General features: G+C 39.6%; 1 protein-coding gene and 1 long non-coding RNA gene across 5 annotated transcripts in view; one reads left to right on the top strand and one right to left on the bottom strand.

Moving 5' to 3' along the window:
• LOC102446679 (cadherin-7) overlaps positions 1-19,526 on the bottom strand; it is a 117,169-nt gene that overhangs the window by 60,294 nt on the left and 37,349 nt on the right. The window lies entirely within an intron of this gene.
• LOC106731765 (uncharacterized) overlaps positions 1-19,526 on the top strand; it is a 59,000-nt gene that overhangs the window by 11,682 nt on the left and 27,792 nt on the right. For 2 of the 3 annotated variants that reach the window (XR_012901565.2, XR_012901566.2), the window contains exon 4: positions 16-117. This is a non-coding gene — a long non-coding RNA (uncharacterized LOC106731765). Of the gene's footprint in view, positions 1-15; positions 118-15,833; positions 15,973-19,526 lie in introns of those variants that run through there. The other variant, XR_012901564.2, reaches the window with a different exon arrangement.

Genomic DNA, 19,526 nt, shown 5'->3' with positions numbered 1-19,526 from the left:
TTGTTTCATTTCAAGGTCCAGAGATGCAAAGCCTGAGGCTTGGTAGAAAACACAGAGACAGAAAGAACAGGAGGAGCTGGCAGGCTTTCCACCACCAACAGGATCACAAAGGCTGTGGTGAGAAACAGGGAGAGAAAAAGATTATGAGAAGCTGAAGTATTCAGAGATTTAGTAATATTGGTAAAACTCTATAACTCTGTGGATATTTACTTTATAACCACCAATATCCACACCCGCAGTTGGAATGGATATCTGTGCTCATTTTTGCAGGTACAGATAAAAAAAATTGTATCCATACAGAGCTCTAGATGTTAGGCCTTAAATCAGCTATAGAGAGATACTTATTCTCAGTACAACTGAGAAAATTTCTTGAGGAAGAATCATCAAATTTCACTCCTTTCCCATCCCACTATGAAAAAGCATGAGAAAAGGATGGGGGACAAAGGAGAACTGATTTGTCTTCCATAAATCTCTGTGCTGTGCAGATGACACAAATTCACCTGCTCATCTGTCTCAACACTAGAATTGAGCAGAGATGATGGGGGATAGGAAGATAAGTATTGGGGGAGGTAATAAAGAAAGACAAAATGGTGGAACTCTCTGTCTTGGCTCTATAATTTTGGACTCTTAGGGTATGTCTAGACTATATGCGTCGGCCAACAGAGGCATGTAAAATAGGCTACCCGACGTAGTCAATGAAGCCGGGATTTAAATATCCCGGTTTCATTAAAATAAAAATGGCCACCGCGCTGTGCTGGCTCAGCTGATCGTTGGCACAGCACATGAGTCAAGATGCGAATCAGTCGACAAGGGAAGCCTTTGTCAACTGCTCCCTTATGCCTCGTGAAACAAGGTTTACAGGAGCGCTCGACGAAGGCTTCCCTTGTCGACTGATCCGCATCTTGACTCGCGCGTTGTGCCGATGATCAGCTGCACTGGCACAGCATGGCAGCCATTTTTATTTTAATGAAGCCGGGGATATTTAAATCCCGGCTTCATTGACTACGTCAGGTAGCCTTTTTTACATGCCTCTGTCGGCAGACGCATGTAGTCTAGACATACCCTTAATGTTTTCATAGAATACTAGAACTTGAAGGGACCTCGAGAGATCAAGAAGTCCAGTCCCCTGCCCTCACGGCAGGACCAAGCACCATCTAGATCATCCCTTACATGTCTATCCAACCTGCTCATAAATATCTCCAATGATGGAGACTCCACAACCTCCCTAGGAAATTTATTCCAGTGTTTAACCATCTTGACAGTTAGGAAGTTTTTCCTAATGTCCAACCTAAACCTCTCTTGCTGCAGTTGAAGCCCATTGCTTCTCGTCCTATCATCTGAAGCCAAGGGAACAATTTTTCTCCCTCCGGCTTGTAACACCTTTTTAGATACTTGGAAACTGCTATTATGTCCCCTCTCAATTTTCTTTCAGTCTTCCCTCATAGCTCATGTCTTCTAGACCTTTAATAATTTTTGTTGATTCTCTTCTCTTTTACATTTAGGATATGTCTGCACTAGCCTCCTAGTTCGAACTAGGGAGGTTAATGATGGCGACCGAAATTGCAAATGAAGCACGGGATTTAAATATCCCGCACTTCATTAGCATGTTCCCGGGTGATCGCCATTTTGGAAACTGACTAGCCCGGAATAACTGCTCGTGTCTACACGCAGCAGAGAAGTGCGATTCTGAGATAAACCTCTGAGTTCGAATTAACAGTTAAACCTCGTGGAATAACTGTGGTTTATTGGAATGAGGTTAAACTATTAATTCAAACTAAGGGGTTTATCTCGGAATTGCGCTTCTCTGCCACGTGTAGATGCGGGCAGTTATTCCAGGCTAGTCAGTTTCCAAAATGGCGATCACCTGGGAACATGCTAATGAAGTGCAGGATATTTAAATCCTGCGCTTCATTTGCAATTTCAGTCGCCATCATTACCCTCCCTAGTTCAAACTAGGGGGCTAGTGTAGACATACCCTAAATGTAAAAGAGAAGAGAATCAACAAAAATTATTAAAGGTCTAGAAGACATGAGCTATGAGGGAAGACTGAAAGAAAATTGAGAGAGGACATAATAGCAGTTTCCAAGGCAAAAGTTTTGAGTTCTCTGGTAGCAACCTTCTCTCCATTCTTCACACACACTCATCTCACCAGACAGACTGGAATTAGCTTGTGGAGTGAAGGGGACACACTCAGAACTATCTACTGCCATTCTACTGGCAAAGCTGAGAATGAGGTTGGGAGGGAATGCACAGCCACATGCTGTAGATGAAACTAAAAGTCACTTTTAAAATATTAAATTGTCCAAAGATGAAATTAAAATTATCTTAGCAAAGACTGTATTTGCTTCCTTCTCTCCCCCATATCTCCCACCCCTGATCTTGTTTTTTGCAATGGTCACAAAACAACAATGCTGCTTCGTACATTTGTAAAAAAATAGGATTTATTCTTGTATTTTATTGTAACTGCGTAAGCTTGCCATATATTTCATATTATCATTTGTACTGGCACTTTGGGTTGTGTTTGTTAATTTAAAATTTTCTACACTTTCCTATAAAATATATACTTTTATAATAGTGATAGAAATGTAGCCATGTTAGTCTGGTGTAGCTGAAACAAAATACAGGACTATGTAGCATTTTAAAGACTAACAAGATGGCTTATTAGATGATGAGCTTTTGTGGGCCAGACCCACTTCCTCAGATCAAATAGTGGAAGAAAATTGTCACAACCATATATACCAAAGGACACAGTTAAAAAAATGAACACATATGAAAAGGACAAATCAAATTTCAGAACAGAAAGGGGATGGGGTGGGGAAGGTAAATGTCTGTGAGCTAATGATATTAGAGATGATAATTTGGGAAGCTATCTTTGTAATGGGTAATGAACTGTTTATTCATGCTAAAATTCGACACTTTACACCTGAGTCTGACACTGTTGCAAAAAAAGCAAATATGATTCTAGGTTGTATCAACAGGTGTGTTGTAAGCAAAACTTGTGAAGTCATTCTGCCGCTCTACTCTGCACTAGTTAGGCCTCAGCTGGAGTACTGTGTCCAGTTCTGGGCGCCACATTTCAAGAAAGATGTGGAGAAATTGGAAAGGGTACAGAGAAGAGCGACAAGAATGATTAAAGGTTTAGAGAACATGACCTATGAAGCCAGGCTTCATGAACTGGGCTTGTTTAGTTTGAAAAAAAGAAGATTAAGGGGGGACATGATAGCGGTTTTCAAATATCTAAAAGGGTGTCACAAGGAGGAAGGAGAAAATTTGTTCCTCTTGGTTTCTGAGGACAGGACAAGGAGTAATGGGCTTAAAGTGAAGCAGGGGAGGTTTAGATTGGACATTAGGAAAAAATTCCTAACTGTCAGGGTGGTCAAATATTGGAATAAATTGCCAAGGGAGGTGGTGGAATCTCCCTCTCTGGAGATATTTAAGAACAGGTTAGATAGACATCTGTCAGGGATGGTGTAGACGGAGCTTGGTCCTGCCTTGAGGGCGGGGGGCTGGACTCGATGACCTCTTGAGGTCCCTTCCAGTCCTATTATTCTATGAAAGGATCTAGTTATCTTACCCATTACAAAGATAGCTTCCCCAAATATCACCTCTAATATCATTAGCTCACAGACATTTACCTCCCCCCATCCCCCTTCTGTTCTGAAATTTGATTTGTCCTTTTCATATGTGTTCATTTTTTTAACTGTGTCCTTTGGTATATATGGTTGTGACAATTTTCTTCCACTATTTGATCTGAGGAAGTGGGTCTGGCCCACGAAAGCTCATCATCTAATAAACCATCTTGTTAGTCTTTAAAGTTCTACATAGTCCTGTACTTTTATAATGTTTGTTATATGGGAGGGTTAAGTGACTGACTGAGTGAACTGGAAAAATCTCCACCCTGAGTAAAAGTTTAAATCTGAAATGAAATATGGTCTATGTAATGCTAGTGTCAAAGTTAAATTTGATTTGGAGACTTGTCATGTTCCTGCTACAATGAGGGTGCTCTCTCTTTTTGCCTCTCACCCACATATTGACCTTACAGTTCCCAAAATGAGTTCTTGAATACTGAACACTTTTGAAAATCTAACCATATCGCATCATTTGCCATTTTTCCTTATCACAAAGTCATGAGAAATAGAAATAGATAATTGTAATACACATAACTGACATCAGCAAAGGCTTGTAATTCACATCATTCACCTCTCACCCAGGAGCTAGCCACAGTTCTTCTCAGATGATAATGATTTTCTTTTAGCAATCTGCTCCCAAAGAACACTGCGGAACAACTCCTGGAGGGCAAATGTTTCCTTCTTTATTTTCTTTATTTTATGTTACATTGCTGTACAATGCTAGGATAAAAAGGGGAAAACACGATTCTACGTTCTCTTTTTTAGAATAAGAACCAATATAGAGAAGGGACAAAAGAAAAGAGAAAAGCATCAAATATAAATGGATGTATAAAAATAAGTATACTCTTAATGAGGGTATGTTAAGGAAAAAAACCTATTTCAAATAATATACTTTTGAAAGGTTTAGCTTTTGTCTTGGTTCACAAGGCTATGCCATCAATGCTTGAATGGAACCAATGTAGATAATTATGCTACAAGGGCACATACTAGCCATGTGTATTTGGCTCTGTTGCTATGGGATCTTTCTATTGTCATGTAAGAGCAGAGACTGCATAGAAGTAGCGGAAGAAGAACAACAGTAAACACACATTCACTATGGGCAACACAAAAGGAAACACCATAGCATCTGTTGGACACTGCTCTGAAGATACATGAGGAACAGGTGCCAATTGGAGTATATGTGGAAAAAGAGACTAGTATTGGCTTTGCAATGCACAGGCATGATCAGAAATCCAGAGATAATAGAGAACATAGACACATGGGTCAGGAAGTGGGGCAGTATGATGCGAGGAGAAAAGAAGTCAGGGAAAAAAGAATAGAGTAGACAGGACACGGCCAACCATATATGGGGAGAGTGAGAGAAAAGCAAATGTCGACAAGAAGGGATAGGCACACCAAACATGGAGGTCAGACGGGCAACAGAAAAAGGAGGAGAGGCACTGGGGCAGCAAATGTCAAGAGGAAAAATAAAAGGAGAGATAGAAAGTGAAAAGGAATGGAAGGGAAAAATAAAGTACAATGGAGATGGCAAAAGAGAAAATAAGCCAAAAATAAATGTCAATCTCATTTTCTGTTGCTGGACAAACATCATGTAACTGCACATGTTTGTTGTAAGTACCCTTGCTTACAAAGAAATTATGTCTCAAAGGAAAAAAATTGTGTATTAAGAGTTAAATCATATATTAAGAGGTGCAATGAAGGATGCAATACATTTTATAAGGTTGAGAATCAGCAGAATCAGGTGCAACAGAAAAAAAGGAAAAATACAAGTAAGCACACATGCACAGATCAAGGTAAAGAATAAGACCTTTTTTTTTCTTCAAAATTTAGTCACGGGTTCAGCTTCTCAGCTATTCCAGAGTTCTGAGCAGCACAACTAAGTGGTAAAATGGAAGGAAATATGGCTTCCAGCAACTTTTGTGCTTCACTAACTTCCAAGTCTGCCATGGGTCACTGCAGCCCCTGGAGTAACTTAGAGTAGTGCTGTTCTAAATTCTGCCAGTTTTGAGAGGACTTTTAAGGGCCTCTGTGCTTGCTGATGATTTCTGCATCATATCCTGACCCTGAAGTCCTTCTGATATAATGGGCAGTCAGAGAGAATGGCATAGGGATGGCTGTGCCTACTCCAGCCAACTGACTTTGCTTTTGCAATGCTGTATGACTGAAATAAGACCATTTATATAATTAATATTGCCACTCTTAGACAATTGCAACAAATCTTGAACAATGCATGTCATGTAAGGTATCAGTGGTAAATTATGATTTGCTGACTATGATTATCCTGTTTCTTATGCATGTGTCATTTTTGTATCTCAAGTTATGAATAGTGACCCTATAAATCTGTATTTCAAATGTTTTTGTTCTTGAGAGAATAGCCACAAGGTAATTTACATACAGTTTCACTAGCACATTGTAGATTAACTATTCAAGCTGATGGCTCTTTAAATAACATTTAAATCTCACAACAGGCCATAGCAGAGGCTTGTCCCTACCTGCTCACCCTTCCTGTTGATCCTTTGGCCAAAATATGTGTAATGGCTGCATCTATGAGTCATCAAAACATGCAAGGGCATGTCACTTACTCATATGACCAGGAACTCCATCTTCTAATTTCCCCCAAACTAAGCAGAACTTCCACATGGAATAAAAGTAAAAAAGACCCTGGAAGCATCTCCATTTTGCCTCTTTCCTGCTATGATCTCTGGACTATGTATTTCAACTAAAAAGAGCATATTTACTATGGACAGAGGACTTTCCAAACTTTTGCAAGTTACCACAAATTTTACAAGATAGCAGTGTATAATATCACTGCTACACACCTGATCCAAGACTTTTGCAATAATTATATGTATATGACTTCCTTAACAAATGTAATTCTCCTTTCTTTTCTTTCCTCTTATAAATAAATCCCTAGGCCATGTCTATACTATGCAGAAGATCAATCCTGCCATGACTGATCTTCTGGGGTTCAATTTAGAGGGTCTAGTGAAGACCTTCAAAATCAAACTCAGAGGGCACAACCGTTGGTGCCAGTACTCCTGCTCCTCATGAGGAATAAAGGAAACTGATGGGAGTGTTTATTACATTGGCCTCCTACTGTGTGGATGGTGCAGAAATGCAAATTAAGATGCATTGACTCCTACTACGTAATTAAGTTGTGTATCTTAATTTGACCTTTTTGTCTAGTGTAGACCAGGTCTTAGATTTTGCAATACTACAATATAATATTAAAGGATTGGCAATAGTATAGATGATTGAGTAATCTGAGTTAAAAATTGACCTGGCCATGTGGCTGGCTTCTAGGGATTAAAGGATCCTTTATGCTATTAAATTGGTTATTGATAACCACTCATCATTTGGACTCTCTGAAATCCAGGGTTCATTTTGGCCGATTTCATGGTTATGGGTTTTTTAAAATCCCAAGATTTCATTATTTTGGCTATTTAAATCTGAAGTGTCATGGTGTTGTAATTGTAGAGGTCCTAACCAAAAAAGGAGTGGAGGGGTCACAAGGTTATTGTTGGGAGATGGATTGCAGTACTGTTACCCTTACTTCTGTGCTCCTGCTGGTGGCAGGTCTGCCTTCAGGGCTGGGCAACTGGAAAGTAGTCGCTGCTAGCTGAGATCCCAGCTAACAATGCAGAGCTGCAACCAACAGCACTGCAGAAATAAGGATGGTATGGGATGCTATTGCAATGCATACTTTTGAGATGCTGCCTGCAAAGCTGAACCTTCAGTGAATTGCCACCACTCTCCAGCCTTCCAACTCCAAAGGCAGCAGCACAGAAGTAAGGGTGGCAATACTGCGGCCCCCCTAAAAAAACCTGGCAACCCCCCTGCAATTCCCTTTTGGGTCAGGACCTCCAATCTGAGAAATACAATGTGTAGAGCAAAAGCATACAGAAGATCAGATTTAATGTGGGGAGACCACATTTCATGGTCTGTGGCATGTTTTTCATGGCAGTAAATTTGGTAGGGTTCTACCCATCTAGAGTCCTCTGGATGGTAAAACAAGGGCTGGAATGCCTAAGGAAACTGCATTTTAGACTTACTGTTAACCAGTGTGGTGAGACAGACTTTTACTTTTGTTAATGGCTTGGTATATCTCATGATAGAATAACCACTGGTTCGGGAGTGATACTGCCTTATTTCTCAGCAGTTTGTCCTGAATCTGATATTCTCAGCTGTGACCCAGTGTGATACTAACACTGGATGATTATTTACTCATCCTGTTAGGGAAGCATTATAGCCCTTTTATGGTGCTAGAGCTATAGCTGAGAATAGGTGCTGCATCAGAGAGATAAAAAATAAGAACTTTATTCCTTTCCTCACAAGAAATACAGCTGCTATTTCAAGGCCAAATTTTGAACAGACAAGAAGACTCATCTGTCCTCTCACTCCTACAGGCAGGCCTTCTGATGAGGGAACAAAAGAGGCACTTGCCCCCAGGCCTGGCAATGCTAAAGGGCCCAAGGCTCCCAGCTACCGCTGTTGCTACTTCGGCAGCGGTCAGAGCCCTTGGCCCTTTAGACTTGCTGTGAGAGCACAGTGTACTGTGCTCTACAACCCCATGCTGCACAGTCTGGACAGCTCTGAGGGCTGGTGAGGAAGGGTGGGGTAATGGGTCATCCAGGCAGTACTTGTAGTTGGCTACTCTAGACATGCCCCTTCTGCTTGAGGCTCCACTCCTTCTGGGGGCACAAAGTCATCCCTCCCCAACCTCACCCAGGGGCACAGTGATCCTGTCTGTTCTGCTGCCTACAGGTCAAGGGTTGAAACATTTTGATGGGACAATTTGGTGATGCATGCACTACAAAAGCCATGAAACACCAATACTGTAAATAAGGAAGTCTTCACCTTCCCACACTGCCAAGCCTCCAACTTCCACAAGCATTACAAATTTCTTTTAAAAAGACTTCCCCTTTTTATTAATAGTACTAGTACTCTCAATCTTTAAGTAGCCAAAGAACTTCTAGGAAGCACCAAACCTGTCATCCCTTTCCAGCTGGTATTATACGGTGCTAATATCACATATATTTTTAAACACCCTGGGACCCATCTCAACACTAACATAAAGAAATGTTGATGCAAAGACATCTGTATTAGTTGATAGATTATTATTCAATCATAATCCACTGAAGAAGTACCAATATTTTTAAACCTACTCCTCAAAAAAATTCAGTTACAGGCAGTCCCCGACTTACGCGGATCCGACTTATGTCGGATCTGCACTTATGAACGGGGCTTTCTCGCCCCAGAGGTCGAGGTGGCGGATTGCTACCTGCGAGCTCCGGGGCGAGAAAGCCCCGTTTGTAAGCTGCTCCGGTGCCCCTGGTCTGCTGGAGACCGTCTCCAGCAGACCAGGGGCACCCGGCGGGGTCCCGCGCCTCTGAGACTTTGCCAGAGCAAAGCCTCAGAGGCGCGGCACCCCGCTGCCGCTGCGGCTCTGCTCCCCGTGTCCCTGGTCTGCTGGGGAGGGGCGCAGCTAGTGTGCCCCCCCCAGCAGACCAGGCTTTTGTTTTGGACCCTGGGGAAGAGCAGCTGGGGCGCTGCCGATTGGTCCTGCAGCGCCGCTCTGGGCACTACTGGACCAACCCGGCAGCACCCCAGCTGCTCTGCCCCAGGTCCTGATTCAGCCGCTGCTGGTCAGTTTCAGCAGCGGCTGAGTCAGGATGCCTGGGGCAGAGCAGATGGGGTGCTGCTGGGTTGGTCGAGTAGCACCGAGGAGCGGCGCTACTGGAGCAACCCAGCAGCACCCCAGCTGCTCTGCCCCAGGCGTCCCCAAGTCAGCTTCTGCTGAAACTGACCAGCGCTGACTACAGGAAGCCCGAGGCAGAGTTGCTCTGCCCCGGGCTTCCTGGAATCAGCTGCTGATCAGTTTCAGCAGCAGCTGACTTGGGATGCCTGGGGTTCTTAAGTTGATTCTGTACGCCAGTTCCGACTTACATACAGATTCAACTTAAGAACAAACCTACAGTCCCTATCTTGTACGTAACCCGGGGACTGCCTGTATAATCTAAATACACCCTCAAGGCTTCTAAATGAAAGACCAAGTTCAGATGACAGAGAACCCCTAGGAATATGAGGTACTGTCATTTAAAGACTGTGATTGAATAATTAATAAGAAAATACAGAACACTGGATGTGATAAGGGCAGCCAACTCACACACATTCAGTAACATGTACACAATTTTTTCCTCTCAAGCAATGTCACTCAACTAAATATATACATAATATGTAATGTCACATATCCAGAGATATAAATCTCCTTGTTGGATCCTCTCCATTCTCTACATCTGCAGAGGCTGCAATCCAAAACCTCTGCTTTCCCCCATTCCCATTTTAATAAGAGCACTGCGACTGCAAGGAAATGTGCAACAAGCCCATTAAGATTAACTCAGTTAAAGGAAGAGCACAGAAGCAGTTGCTCTTGTAGATGGAGCTGAGTGGCATATGTAGTCCATGAGTGTTCTTGAGGAGTTTTAATGGGCCATCATCATGATACCGACTGGTCATTTGACATTCATGCTTTTAAATGAGAGTTTGGCAGCTCTGAGTGGGAAAAAACATTTGGATATGGTACATCTTCACATACTAATGGCAAAATATTTAATTTGAAAAAGCAATGATTCTGTACTATGGCATTGACAACAACCCATAGGCAATATCACATTTATATAATGGAAAATAGGGCAAGTAAGAAGGAAAAACTGTGTGGTCACATACAAAACCAAAGTTTGCCCTCTTTTATACACATGCAACACCAGTGAAGTAAATCAGTTTGTAAGTTAGAACAGGGGAAATAATTTGCATTGAGCACTACACTGGATACATTTAGCCTTTTTCTCCTGTTCAGAAATTGCCTTCATACTGCAATGGATACAAATCTGGTTGCTATTCCATTTTTTTCTAGAAATATCTCATGCATTGATAAGACTATTTTTACTGTGGATATTCCTTCACATACTCAGACTACTATTCAATATTCAAACTCTGTATTTCACCAGATAAGAAATGATACCATATAACTTCTCTCTGACCTAAACACTATAAACTACTGCTGTTTCTAATCCACACCCATTCCATTTTGTGATCAAACAAATCTCAGTGATTCACCCTTGCTCAGATAAGTGCTTATGAAAATAAATAGTGTAAGAATATGCCTGAAGTAAAATTCTACTTAAAGGCTGATAGATAATTATCCTCATTAGCTGAAGGTGGCAAATTTGGACCTTTCAATCTACTTTTGAGGTCAAGATAGAGCCACAGTTCTCTTCCGGAATTCCACAGGTTTTATCACATACTCCATGTCTAGCCACAGTCCACCATGATTTCAGATATTATTTACTTAGCCCGTGTATTAACTAGTCCAGTGCCTTACTTTATTTTGTTGCCAGGAAGCACGGAAACTATAAAACAAAAGCCAAGTATTCTCTATTTCAGCTTTGCAATCCAACTGTGTAAAACTGCACTCTCCCTATATTCCACATGTACAGCTCCTATAAAAATGAATGGGCATTAGGAATGCTGTGTAACAAATGAACACTACAGACCACAATCCTACAAGGTGTTCCATGTAAAAGGATCCCTGTATTTGTACAGAGCCTACTGACTTCATTAGGTCAGCACACTTGGAGCAGCTTCTGAGATTACAATTTTAGTGTGCAGCCAGAGGTATCAAGTGTATTTGACAGAGTTAATTTATTGCCCCAAATTACTTCCCCAAAATATGTAAAATAAATCCCATTTCCCACCTCTATTCCTAAAGCTGGAAACCATCCACAAGTACTAGCTAACATAATGTAAATGGAGACTACATTTGAAAGAGCAAACTCTTCCAGAAATTTTATGATTTTATTGCATCTGTTTTTATGGAGTTTGAAGAATATTAGAGGAAAAGTGTGATTTTTTTTCCTTTTCCTTTTATTAATTATTTAATGTCAAATTTGTTTTTGACATTACAAGATTCTGTTCTGTACTTCAGGCAGAGAGGGAGAGGGAGTCTATTACACAAAAGTACAATTCTTCAAAATTATTACTTCTTCTCTTCCCCTGACTAGGGATGCTAAAATGAGATTAATCAACTAACCAAAGAGTCGATTGGTTTTCCATCGACTATTCAATTAGTGATAAGGGGATGTTTTCGCTTTGAAATGTAGCAAGAACCTGCCTGACTCTTGCTACAGTTCAAAGGTAGAAGTGCTGTACATCATTCCGCCTTTGAAATGTATATTTTGAAGACTGAAATGCCATGTGGAGTTCAGGGCCACTGGGGGAACCTTAGTCCCCCACTGACCCCAGACTCCATGAAGCATTTCTGCTTTGAAATTTACAAGAGCCTAGTGGGAACTCTTGTATATTTCAAAGGGGGAACGTTGTTGCTGCGCTCCTGCCCCCTTCCACAGAGCTGGAGGGAACTGGCTTTTAAGCTGGCTTCTCCTAGCACTCCCTCTTCTCCCCTCCTTGCTGCCTCTTTCTGATAGAGGCAGCAAGTAGGGGGTGGGGAGTGACTACTTGACTAGTCACTTACATCTCTACGCCTGAGCATTGCTTTGGTGGATACATACAAGAGAAATTTTTTTAAAAAAGCAGACCTAACCATACAAAAGCTATTTCTGCCACAGTATTTATTCTGTTAGTAAGCCATAATATTTGAAACATGAATAAAATACTTAGAAATTAGGGGCATGTAAAAAAGTATATTTTTCCATCAACATTTTTGGAGCATTTAAACAAAAAAAATCAGAAATAGATACAATAGTGCTATGTGTTTACAGATTATACAACCATATTCTATAAACTCTATCAGCGATGGGCAACCTGGGCTAGTGAGTAGGTCACATGAGTGGCCCTCCTTCATGTCAAAGGGCCACACAATTGTTTCAAAGACTATTTTAAGATTTGCTAACTGCACTTGCTTACCTAGAATTTGCAGGATGTGTCAACTGAACCGTAGCAGCGCTTTGATTGGATGCAGAGGGAGTGTACAGCTCTTACAGGAAATGTGCGCAATTAGACTGCACCTTACTTCACATGCCCTTGCTTTACATACATGTCACTTTAGTAATACTAGTAGAGAAAAAAACCTACACAGATGACAACCAGCAGAATCTGGCAATCCTGCATATGGACGATGGTAAATAAAATATGTGGTGGGCCACACATAGAATCCTTATGGGCTACAGGTTGCCCACTCTGCTCTATATGGTTTTTTTGTTCAAATTTTTTATCTACAGGTTAGATAAATTATTATTTTTCCATTTGAATTATCCAAAATAGCTTGCAGCACTACATGGTTGATAATGATTTTCTCATAGGAACCTGCTCTTGAAGAACATTAATCCATTAATACCAAGAAATAGATTCTTGGAGGGTACATAGGATTGTTTTTGTTTGTTTATTTTTAATGTTGCATTCATTTACTAATATTTCCTTTGTTGTTGTAAGTTTAATCTAACCAAAAAATCTCTCGTAATATTTTAGTGCACATCAATAGATCTGGGAAGTGATGAAACAGGATGGGTGAAATGGTAGTGAGAGAAAATGTAAAGCAGTCAAAGTAATTACTGTGACTAATTGTCTCTGTAGAAGTCTATAAAGTACTAGACTGCAGCACTATGTTTGATCTGATCATTTTAATGATGAAAGATTTATAATGCAGAATGAGTGCAATAAGCTGGGTCCAAATCCACTCTAACCTTTAATTCCCTGAAAACAGTTAAAGACTAGTTAAATAAAATCTATGAAACTATTAAAGTGAAATAACATTATCATTGCTTGCCTCTCTCCTTGTACTTTCAACCCCACTGATAGCACACATGTATCAAGACATCTTGCTCAGTTCTGGCTGTTTTGCTCAAAAGACAAGATCCTATAATTCTTACATAGCATCATACAATTGTAATGGGTGATCTGAGCTGAACAATGAATAGGTACCTGCCTTGACATGTCTACAATCATTTACAGGCAGACCAGTATTGTATAGTATAAGAAAACTTATGGTTATATTTAGAATGTTCGACAGACTATTAAATGACCTTTACCCAGGAATTGCTAAAGACATTTGCTCACTTTTATTTATACGAGTATCCCCACTAAATTCAATGGGACTACTCACAGATTTAACATTAAGCATGAGATTAAGTGCTTTTCTGAATCAGGGCCTTAACGATTGGCTACTTCATGCTTATGGGGTACATAAATGAACAAAAAGCAAGCAGTTGAGTATGGGCAAAGAAATGTTTTACAGTAAAAGGTAGAGGCAGTGAAGCATGGGTAGAGGGCTTTAGCACGGGAAAATTATTTTACAAAAAAGGGAGCAAATGAAAATCTATACCATGCCACAACCATCCCATTCCTACTAGCACATAACATGATTTTAGTGAACTTCACAATTTTATTAGGCCCTGGCATTGTGTTTTAGTGCCAGTGCTGGGTGAAATTTATTTAAAAAAAAATACCAGCAACATTCACTGCTGTTTATATATACATACAGGGCTTGACAAACGGCGGCAAAAGCCGCTTGCCAGCCCCACACTGAGCATGTGAAAGAGCCGCATTGCGTATGCACGCACCGCCAGTAAATGGAGAGCCGGGCTGGAATCTACTCGCCCATGGCGAGTAGATTACATAGTTTTTCGAGTCCTGTATACATATATATTGGTAGGATAAAATGTCTTGTGGATAAGAGAGAAGTGGTGGGCGTGGTATACCTAAATTTAGTAAGGCATTTCCTATGCTCTCACATGATCTTCTTATCAACAAACTAGGCAAATATAACTTAGATGGGGCTACTATAAGGTGGGTGCATAACTGGCTAGATAACCGTTCTCAGAGAGTAGTTATTAATGGTTCACAATCCTGCTGGAAGGGCATAACAAGAGGAGTTCCACTTGGGTCTGTTTTGGCACCCGGCAGCCCTGAAAGATTGGGGACCAATGGTCTAGATGGTACTGGGTCCTGCCATGAGGGCAGGGGACTGTATTCGATGACTTCTCAAGGTCCCTTCCAGTTGTAGTGTTCTATGTCGATGGTAGTTGTTCACTGCTAAAGGCTTCACTGATGTTCAGTGATGACACTTTTTCAAGATGGGCTTCCAGCTCATCTGAAGAAGTGATTTTGCCCACAAAAGCTCATGATACTTTATATAACTTTGTTAGTCTCTTTGGGCATGTCTACACTAGGAAATTATTTCAAAATAACTGAATTTGAAATAATAACTCCTGAAATAACTATTTTGAAATAAGCTTATTCCCCAAGGAAAGCAGGAGTACAGATTTCGAAATAACCAGCCTGTTGTTCAAAATAACGGGCTTGGTAGTGTGGATGCGCTGCTTATAATTTTAAAATAAGGAGAGTTATTTCAAAATATCTCCCTAGTATAGACAAGGGCTAAGGTGCCTCAGGATTACTCATTGTTTTTAAAGTTACATATTAACACAGCTACCCCTCTGAGAATTTTAAAAGTGTTCTTCATCAGTCACTATTATTGTCTGCTTAAAGTTGCAGTTTGATAAAGATTTCTGTAGGGCAGACCGCTGGATGGATGAGTAGCTGAGATATCCCTTTACAAAATTAGAAATAATGGTCAAGACAATACCAGTTCACATCATCTTTTTCTCTTGCTCATTTTTATTTATATTGCTTTTCTATGTTTTCTTCTTTCTCAAGATTTATTTTTCTTTTTTGTAAACCAATACGTTGCTGAAACTTTAACCTCAGTAACAAGAATGAAGTAATTTAATTCAATATTACACCAGACCAAATCAGTGTCAATAATGCTGTAATTCAGGAAATCAGCCACATTTGTAAAGGTTTAACACATGCTTAAAACTTGCATTGAAGTCAATGGATCTTAAACAAATGTTTAAAGCTAAGCACATGTGTAAGTGGTTTCCTGACCGGGGGCCTTAATGTGCATGTAAAGCAAGGTTATTTTAATGAACGGAAATGTGGTTACGAGAAGGAAGTACTGTACAGACTAACTGCAAGAAGCAACATTAAAAGTCGATGGGATTCCATTATATAAATTCAGAGTGTAACTGTTCAGTATTCAGAACAAGCTGAAGTATAGCATGCACAGTAAATATGGATGTTTCAGAGTCTGTCTTAAATTGTTCAGATCATTTAAAGTGATCCCCAGTGGAAAAGTGCTTTAAATGGTTTGGTTTCTTCTAAAATTTTTCTTAACATTAACATTTGCAGGTCTACTGGGACTTCTGAATATAACCACATTCGTCTCCGGGTAATGAATTAAATTTGTATAGGCACTTTGACTATAGCTTAATGGGGGCAAATACAAACCACCTCCAAGTGGCATGGATGGCCAATATCAATATAACTGCGATTAGAACCTACCCACTTCAATGGGAATGGAGTGGGTTTACAGTGAATGGTGTAATGCCAGTCTAGAGGTTTGAGGGGACAATTTTTCCCTTTCCTATTCCTTTGAGTATGCAGAATGTTAAATAAGTAAAACTCCCTGTAACATTTAATACGCTCAGTTGAAGACATTAATTCATTAAAATCAAAGTTCATTCTGTATGTGTTTGTGTGTGTGTATATATATGCAGCTTTTCTGACCAAAATAATTAATATCAGAAAAAAGACATGATTTTTTAAATCTATTTTTCATACTTAAGCCATTGTCTGTTTTTCTTGTAAATTAGCCTCCACTGTTAATTGCTGGTGATACAATGAATTTATGTTCAATTTACAACCAAATGGTAAGAAATAAGTGAAACAGTATGTACTGTTTTACTCTCAATATGTGGGGTTGCTAAATCTACATTAAAATTCAAATTGTGCCATCTCTGTGTTAATCCTGAAACTGTCTGGATTCTACTGAAAATGTAGAAAGTTTCTGTTTAGAAGCTCTTTTCTGATGGTTCCAATATTCTATGTACCACTGGGCACTTCAGATTTACATAAATACCTGATTCTATGACACAAATATTTCATTTTACCATAACAAAAGACTTTCCATAGTATAAGCAATCTGAATGTACAGAGACTCCCAAACAAAATAGAGGAAATTAGCGTACTTTTATCTAATCATCAGTTTAATGTTGTTTTTCCCTCTAAATGAACTCTGGTAAGATAAGAATAGAAATGATAGTGCACTCCCACTATCCCAAAAGGACACTTCATGTATTTTAAAGATTGTGATCGTCATGAAGGTAGAGGAGTTATTTACATTGGTTACTTCATTAACTGCAAACTAAATTGGTTTCTTTAAATTTCTTTCCATGTACATCAAACCTGTTAAATTTACGGTTACTTGCATGCCTGTGATATTTCTTGATTATGCATATTACCAACCATTTTCTAAAGGAAACTTTTATTACAGTGTCTAAGCACCTCCTTTTTAAACCTGAATCCCCTGTTGTTTTTAAAGATAAGAGTTTAAATCAGTGTAATACTTGCCCCCAGCGTTCAAGACTGATCTTTGCTAAGTTTCACTTGACACAGCATGTAAACTTCTTCACCAGATTGTTTGAGCACTCTCAAAGCTTAATTGATCCAATTTGCATCTCTCATCTTGGCAGAATTGTGTATCATTTCTATCCTCTTGGACTAAGTGATCGCAATCTAATCACTTTGTGTACAAAGCATATGGCAGATTTCCAATTCCTTTGCTATCCCCTCCCATGCACCCATGTTAAAGCTTTCTAATTCTACAAGCAATCTGATCTTCCAGTATTTTTACAGGATTATTGTCACATTGATTGGCCTTCTGTCACCAATTATAGCACTCGAAATCCAATGTACTTTTTTCAGCACAAAGCATTTTTACTTTGTCTAACACATTTTTGTGGGCTTTTCTATAACAGTTTTATTTAACACACTGTTCACGTTAATTAATCATGTTTATGGGGGTAGCCCCCTACATGGCCAGATCTTCTGGTGTTAATCAGTATAGCTCCACTGACTTCAATGAAAATATGTAAATTTATACCAACTGAAAATCTGTTCGTATATTTTATGGAAGAAAATAATCGGTCATTTCTTCATTGCTCCAAATATTATATATTTGAAGGGACTTTAAAGAGCTGTACCAATTTTTCACCCAATTTATAACTTTCCAAGGGAAAAAGTTATTTTCATACTATTGAGATATATATGTATATATCTCAATAGTCTGACTATCTATATATCTCAATAGTTTGAAAGTAACTTTTTCCCCTGGAAAATTAGAAATTGGGTGAAAAATTGGTACAGCTCTTTAAAGTGTTAATCTTTCAAATGTTAATTATGCTTTTGTACATGTATTATTTTTCACTTAGGATATGTCTACACAGCAGCATTATTTCAGAATAACTGACATTATTTTTAAATACTATAGTCCACATTTACACACAAGCAGTTATTTCGACATAATGTCATAATAATGTTCAGCTGGAGGACTGCTTACTCCAACTCCTGTAACCCTCAGGCTAGGTCTACATTGCACATTTTTGTGCAAGAAGATATGCAAATGAGGCATGGCAATGATTTGTATACCTAATGAACCACCATTTTGCACAAGGGAGTTTACACAGCTCCTTCTTGTGCAAAAAGCCTTCTTGCGCAAGAGCCATTCTGCCGCTTATTTTCAGGCAGAACAGCTCTTGTGCAAAAGCCCCTTGTGCAAAAATGGAACTCATTAGGTATGCAAATGAGGCGCAGCAATATTCATCGCCATAGCTGATTTGCATATCTTCTTGCACAAGAATGCACAATGTAGACATAGCCTTATTGTATGAGGAGTAAAGGAAGTTGGCGAAAGAGTGCTCTAGCTTGAAATAACTGCTGTGTAGACAGCACCAAAAGCTGAATTAAGCTATTTTGACTTAAGCTACGCAATTAGCTTAGCTCAAGTTGCATAGCTTATTTCAAGTTTAGCCCTGCTGTGTAGACATACCCTTACCTAAGAGTGGCTGGTCCCAATCTTTCTCCCTACCTAAAATGAGCATGTTACCATAACCATCCTTAAATAAATAGGTAATCTCTTCAGAAATTGCATTACATATGTATTAATGAGGTCTAGCTGTTTCAAATGAAACAAACAAATTTAAAAAAAAATCTAAAACAAACTGGTCAAATCAATGAAGACCGAGGATGAATAAACTTCAAAAATAATTAAAACCAGCCCTAGAGTTAAATGGAAAATTCTATTTCAACTAAATTTTCAGCTCAAGGTTTGATCTTAATTCCCTGTATGTCCCCAACCACCATTACCAAAATTCTATTTTAAAAAATGAGCATCAGGCCCATTTTACTTGCTGTCCTCTGCACTCAATTCTCCTACCAGATGCCCCTTCCCTCCCAGGATCCAAAGACAATTAGTCGCCCAGTATTCCTGCACTAGTTGACTGTTGTTGTTTTTTCTATGCTCAGCTTTGCTGTTGTATCTTGTTTTTTCTGTATCCTTCTAATCATATTTGTTAAACAAAGCTTAAGAGGAGCAGACAGGGAGCTTTCCCCTCCCCCCCTTCCATTTAAAAATATGTGAACACACTTAAAGCACGTATTTTACAGGACATGGATAGTATAAAAATTAGAATTGATGGCCACGTCTAAGAGGGTGCTGGGTACCATCGGACCTGCAATGCCACTGCAGATGATTAAGTAAACACAGGAAAGACTAAATGATGTGTAGATGACTTATGAAATCTCAGAGTGAGAACCTTTCCTTATAGATGCAATAAGACTGCTGTTAGAGGAATCCAAGCCTCTGCTGTTCTAGATACCTGATCTGTTTCACGCTCTTGGAACTTGAAAGGAATCCAACCACTGCCTGAATCTCAGATTACCTCTATGTGTTGGAACCTGCTTCCCCACCACTGATTCCTCTGGGTACAGTGCTGAACTGTCAGAAAACTGGTACTTAAACACACACCCCTCTAACAAAATTCC

This window comes from Pelodiscus sinensis, chromosome 2, assembly GCF_052426305.1.
Source record: "Pelodiscus sinensis isolate ZL-2025 chromosome 2, ASM5242630v1, whole genome shotgun sequence".
NCBI lineage: Eukaryota > Metazoa > Chordata > Testudines > Trionychidae > Pelodiscus > Pelodiscus sinensis.
The sequence above is the reverse complement of the archived record's forward strand: the minus strand, read 5'-3'. Positions and strand labels throughout refer to the sequence as shown.